Source organism: Poecilia formosa, unplaced genomic scaffold, assembly GCF_000485575.1.
Source record: "Poecilia formosa unplaced genomic scaffold, Poecilia_formosa-5.1.2 Scaffold1337, whole genome shotgun sequence".
Taxonomy (NCBI): Eukaryota; Metazoa; Chordata; class Actinopteri; order Cyprinodontiformes; family Poeciliidae; genus Poecilia; species Poecilia formosa.
In genome coordinates this window covers 1-6,958 of record NW_006801276.1, presented here as the reverse complement: position 1 = coordinate 6,958, position 6,958 = coordinate 1, and the positions used below count along the sequence as shown (strand labels likewise).

At 37.2% G+C, this 6,958-nt stretch overlaps 1 pseudogene; it reads left to right on the top strand.

The window, feature by feature from the left end:
* The first annotated feature begins 98 nt into the window (after positions 1-98).
* On the top strand, positions 99-2,764 carry LOC103132806 (anionic trypsin-2-like; annotated as a pseudogene).
* The last annotated feature ends 4,194 nt before the right edge of the window (positions 2,765-6,958 follow it).

Here is a 6,958-nt window from a genome sequence, read left to right as displayed (position 1 = left end):
GTTATTTGATTGTGCTTTCTGGAAAACAATACATTTTTACATTTAGGCACTCCTACAATCATCACACCTTTTCTGTTACAAACTGACTCCGGCCGCCCATCAGAGAAGGGAAAAGTTATGTGCCCCTCACAGGAAGAAGTTTGGGGACCCCTGCCTTAAGATTTGGATTTCTCCTACGTATTCATCACAATCAAGGTGGTGAATTCGAAAACCAGCTCATGTCACAACTAAAAAGAACCTCTAGAATTTCGGGCTTGTGGACAACACCATACCATCCTGATGGCAACAGCCAAACTGACCATACACTCATACAAATGCTGAGGACCCTTACAGGGAAAGAGAAGTCCAACTGGAAAAAGTCACTGAACAGAGTCAAGAATATAGAGCAAAATAATTTTGCATACAATTGCACAAAATGTGAAGTCACTGGCTTTTCTCCCTTCTTTCTTCTGTTTGGAAGGACTCCAAGACTGCTGATTGATGTACTTTTCCGCTTGACACCAGAAACGGGTGCACCTGATCATAGAGAGTACATGTGAAAATGGCAAGAAGGGATGCAACAACCTTATGACATTACAAGGAACAATGCAAGAAAATCAGTTGAAAGAGGCAAAAGGAACCATGATCGCAAAGTAAAGAGTTCAGAGTTGGAACCTGGTGTCCTGGTTATAAACTTGACCCCAAGAAGTGGGACTGGTAAACTTTGCAGCCATTGGGAGGACATCATCTACAACGTTGTGCACCAAGTAAATAAGGATGCTCCTGTATATGAGGTGGTAGGAAAGGGGAGAGATAGTAGGAAACTACACCGCAACCTCGTAGCCCCCTGTGACCACCTACCTCTGAAAGTTCCCCTAAAAGTTGCCAGATCACTGAGAAAAGGTTTAAGACAGACAAGTGACAATGAACATAACAGTCAACAAAAGGACAACAGTGATGAGGACTCAGAGGTGGCTTCCTGTCCAGCAGGTAATTGGTGGCTTCATGTCCACCAGGAAGTTGTGAATAGAGTTTAAAAGCTGCGGCAGGACTGCAGACATTCACAGGAAACTGGACCAGCAATGGCTCTGCTGAAGGTTCTACTGCTGCTGCTGGGGCTTGGTGAGTCAGACACTGGAGACACTGGGGACACTGGTTCCAGTAGAGGATGCTGCTGTCAAACTTCTGACTGATCCTGTTTCAGACTGAAACTTTTTTGTAAATAAACTTTGATGCTTTTTAATCTTTTTTTTATATCTTTTCTGTTCCAACAGAACAGAAAAATGCACCTGATTTTTGAGTAAATTTTTCAATTTTCTTCTTCAGGTGTTTCTATGAACTCAGATGTTTCTCTGCAGAAGAGAATCATTGGAGGTCATAACTGTGGTGACAAAGAGCGTCTATCATGTAAGAATCACTGCAAATGGTCTGTTTGTGTGTGGAGGCTCTCTGCTCAGTGCTGAATGGATCTTGACTGCAGCTCACTGCTGGCTGGGGGATAAAGGAAGGTAAGAAACAAACAGTTTTAACTGCAGAAAATCAGGTTTTATGTTAGTCACTATAATCTAATCTATTATTCAGGACTATGGGGGCACAGTTAGGAGTTCATCCAAGGACTCGTAAATGGGAAGATCAGAAAATTGAACAAGGCCCTGTGATTTATATTGATGATAAAGGTCAAAAACATGACATCATGTTGCTGAAGCTTAAGACATCGGCAAATGACTTCTCACGTGTCAAACTGCCTGACTGCAGTATTCCTCCAAGAAAGTAAGTCTGTTTCTGAAAACATTTCATCTGTCTGGTAATCAGGAAGTTTTCCACCTCAGTTTTCTGTCTTCATTCCTCCAGTCCTGCTGTCTCTGCTTCAACACACCTGAATCAGGTAATCAGGCCACTAGCAGAACCTGAACCCATGTGTCTCAGGTGTGTTGGACCTGAGACATCTTAAGGACGCAGGACGCTGTCAGTGTGGACTGGAGGTAGAAAGTCCTATCTCAGTGGTTGAAGTCCTTCATTGATTTATTTTTGTTCTTTCCTGCTTTGTTCCTCATAATGACTCCTTTGATTTTCTACATTGTTGTCGTCCATTTTGACCTGTTTACTGGTGCTAGAATTCAACTGGCAGGATATGCATCAACAGATGTGGATGAGAATAATGTGCGAGGTGAGAGAAATGATGCTATGAGAACTAAATCTTTGTCTCTGCTTCCACTGAAAAGCTGGAGAGAATAACATGTTTCTCTGCAGTATATGAGGCTAATCCAATAAATCTTCAGTGTGTCGACAGGAATGTTGTTCCTTGTCCAAAAGAATACCAGCAATATTACAAGAATGATCATATATTCTGTGTGAAAGAAACAGAGAAGGATGCATGTCGTGTAAGTTGGTTTCTTTTATATCTCTCTACAGTAATTAGAAATTATTTCTGTTTTACAACATAAATAAATATATTCATATTTTTCTACAGGGCGACTCTGGTGGAGGAGCGGTGTTCAACGACATGATTTATGGTGTGATTGTTAGAGGTGGAAAGGATTATGCATGTCTGAGACCAGCTACTATGATGGATGTCTGTGGATACATGGAGTGGATAAAACAAACAACTGGGCTTAAATAAAAAATAAACTGCCATGGAATAAAATCCCAGCAAATATCTTCTCAGATATAATGTGTTTCAAAAGTTTGTGGAATTAGGATAAATTTATATTCTCGTTTATACTCACCTGATCTTGACCTTCCTGTGAGAACCAATAATGGAGCTTTCTCTGACTTAGAAATGGAAAATGAATCAATAAATGAATGAAAAAGAAACATATCATGGCTGATCATCTTTACATTCATGGTTCAGTTTGTTCAGTGAATATTTTCCCTGAACTGAGTCTAAAAATGTGACATGAGTTTTAAATCACATGAAGAGGAACACAAGAAGTAATTTATTTATTCAGTTTTGTCTTTATATAATTAACATTTAATTATTTATAACTGTTTTTAAATGGAAGTTCTGACACAATTAGTACCAGAACTTTAGTTTTTTTTATAGTTGTAAAAAGTTTTTTCAGAGTATAAAACAAAGACTCCTGCTTCAATGTATTTTGTTTTTGAGTTTGTTATTGAGCATTCAAACTTTTGCAATGTGTTGTGCATCAATAGGGAAAATGCGATGACTTCATTTTTATTGGATTCAGAACTAATAACTCAAACAGAACACATATTTGCATTAGATGATACATATTTGTTAGGTTTAACTGTTGACCTAACAGTTTAATTTTGAACATGAATCAGCAAGATAGACCTTAATGAAGGCAGTGAAAGGCTCCAGTGTTAAAGTATCATTTATATTTTTTACTTTTTCTCAACATTATATTTAGCAGATTTAACACAAGAACAACAACTTTCAGCTTTAATATGTGCTACGACTCGGAATCCAATCTGCAGCCTTTCAATTCAGAGTCTATCGTTTTACTGTGTGAGCTACATTGTTGGCATTTGATTTAGCGATAAGGGCACTGGACCGCATTATTTTAAGATAAATTATATAAAACAAAATCTTCATTGTGAATGTGTGCTGGTCAATCTTATTAAAGTACATGTGGATTAAGCCATTTAAAGTTGGTAGAAGATGATAAAAATACACAAACGAAGAACCCTGATTGGGATGTTGACTGACTGTACTGTGGCTGGCCCAGGTAAGATAGGTTTGGCACCACCATGTGGCCAAACCCGTTATACACAATGTGATCAGATCACACTTCTACTGTATACGTGTATACCCGCTTATAATTGCTTTTCCCTTATAGAAATATTGAAAATGTCCCTAAAATGTACCAATTTGAGCTAAAAATCTGAAATTACACCAACTAACGAAACTTGCTTTGCCCTTATAAAGTATTTTTTTCATGTTCTGTTGAATGAAAAAAAAAACAACAATATGAGCGCTTAGTGTGAAAGTTTGATTTGCTGTTATTCAAACAAAGAGGCTCTGATTCTTTCCTAACTTTGATGAATGACTGAAGCTAACATGTTCCACTAGTGTGACCAGTTTTGCAAAGGATTGTTTTTATTTTGAAGTCAAACTTTATAAAAAACAGAGTGACTCATACGTAGATAGGTCCATACATAGTGGATGTAATGTTCAGAACAATTCAGAGAAACCATCCCTGAAAATCCTAAAGAACATTGAATGTTTTTGAGTTGACATAACACTGAAACTCTGGCATTAGAAATATATTTTTTATACTAAATACAATATCTATATATAATACTGCTACCTTTATATAAAATGAACTTGGAGGAAGTTTGGAAAATTTATGTATAGTAAGCTACTCTTGTTTGAACTTGTCTGACAAAAATCACTTACTGACTTTGTTCCTGAAATGTTAAGCTCCTGGAGTAAAGTTGGTGACAGCAGTACTCCAAAGATACAGAAAGCTTTGAGAGTTTCTCATTATTTGTATAATTTAGCCAAGGAAAGTGGGACTGAAAAAGATACAGAAAGATTCTTGACACAAGTCCTGTACCGGGTCACAATAAGTTAATGAGGCCTTAAATATTTGTCAAAATATTGAACAAATGGGCTGGCAAAAATATTCTCTGTATATGATTTATTTTTTGGTATTACTATGAAGACACTTTTGCATGTCAAATAATGGCTGAAGTGACTCAAACTACGCTTTTTAAACAGGAATTCTGTTTCAAGCCAAAGTGCTTATGACATGTGCTTCATCACATATGGTCTTCAAAAAATATAACAGTATGGGAGTTTTGTATATGTTGATAAAGATGCAAAGTGATGGTTTAACAAGATTACTTGTTCAGACAGTTCCTGATGTTTTCTGCAGTAGCAAGGCTACAGAAGTGTGTGCTGTCTCAATAGTCACACATAAAAGCCCTGTAAAATCCTCCTAATTTAACATCACAGCTGAATCTCTTATGTATATTGAATGAAGCAGGCCCATATAACTTCAAAATATTATTTTTACAGAGAAAAATGCCATTGTAGAAATCTAAACTACTGGGGGAAAAAGGCCCAGTTTTTCTGTGTCCAGTTTCGATGAAACTCTGGGACAGGAACAGACACTGCTTCGAGTTTCATACTCTGTCAGACTGCAAGCAACCCCAACGTCATCTGCCAGGTCTGAACACCTTGACCTTCATCTGATGAATTAATAGAAACTTCCATCATTCACATCTGTGAGAAAGTTTGTTCCTGGTGTATAAGAACTCAGTGCTGCCCCTTTTATTGCTGTTATCAATTTGGCCCCAAAATTTATTTGGTCGTTCAGGTTTCAGTCGTAGACGAAGCAACTTTCACCTGCAGAATAAAACAAACAAAAAAAACTGTCTGTGCCGCTTGCTAGTTGCCACATGGTGGTGCTGTTTGTTCTGTACACTTTCGCTGATCCCGTGTATCTGGGGTGTTTGATTTGTTTGCCCATCTCCTGTTAGTTTCTGTTGAGAAAAATGATTATTTTTAGTGTTTAATACAGTTTAATCTTTTTTGAACAATTTTTTAATTTAGAACAGGTTTGTGTTAATGATTTAAAACTAAAACTATTGCTGGGTATTCAACTTACGGGAAGGAAAATAGAGATCAAAAGGGAACTCTCACTGAGGCGTTATCAGAGAGGACAGTAGGCCATAAAATTAGCATCTGCAGGAAGGCAGTATCACTTGGATGAGCGTGGGAGAGAGAAGTTTGCTCGGTTCACGGAAGTTCAAAAAGTTTTCCAAAACTAACATCTGGGACTGTGTAAAACTGAATACAACATAGAAAGTTTAAAACCACTAACATTTAATTTGTAAGACATTTTCTTAGTTATTAATAGCATGCTCTGACTGAAAATAGTTTAAACGTAGTTTTAGAATTACTAATTTAGTCAGCGATGAATGTATTTTGAAATTGTATTATTTGCTACTACATTGGAATCAAATGGAAAAGTGAGTGAATGAAAATATTTTGTTTAGTATAAGAAAATTGCTCAGGTTTATGGTGAAAGGGTTTTGGAAAATGATTGTGTTGATTTTTATGCTCAGGATTGAATATTATATTTGATAGGTTAGAAAAAGGAATTTTTATCCCATTGTGTTCTGTTGATTTTATGTATTACTTTTGGTTCACGCCAAGACTCATTCTTTTGAGGTGCTGAATGCGGAAGAACAAAATTAGGTTTGTGGAGATAACCTTTGCTGGAACTAATTACAGAATTTAAGTTTGTTCCTGAGGTATCTGAGTGGGGAGAAAAGGGGAGAGATTCCAGATTTCACACCTATCTGTGAAGTTCCTTTCTCTGTTTTTTTTTGACCAGATAGCCTTAAAACAGCAGGAGTTCAGGAGAAGCTCTGCTCTCACTTTGTTTAAACAAAAGGGACAAAATGGCCTTTAATGTTGGAAGCAAATTTTAAGGAGGTCCCAGTTGGTCAAGCAGAGGTACACCTTATTTGAATATATTAAAGAGGAAAAACACGCCTTTACTATAAAAGTTTGTACACAGGAGTAACAAATCATATTGCTGCCTTATTTTGCTTTTTTGCATCAGCACTCTCCAATGAAGCGTCTTTGCCTTTTTTTTCTCTATCCTCTTTGTCTCAGGTAAATGAATGTATGACTCTGTTGTTCTGCAGTTTCTGTTGTAATTTTATGCGTTGTCTTCTATTGGATTAAACTCTGTAATTCTGTGACGTCTGCACTCATTGTTGTTTTCTTTGTGGCTACATGCGGCCCGCAGGGAGAACCTGGGATCGAAGAAGATCGAGCCAAACAGTTTCTTTCTTAAGAAATATTATAACTTAAAATCTTCTTCAACATTTCCCCTAGTTTCCCTCCTGTAGGCCTTTCAGAATCAAGTAACGACCCTTCACCGTTTATCTTTTTACTGATGGTTTCCTACATTGTCCCTGTTTGAAGCTGTCTCTTGTTAAAGTTTTAATGCTACTTGGTGGGGATTTTTTCCCTCTAAAAACCATTTCCTGTCACTCT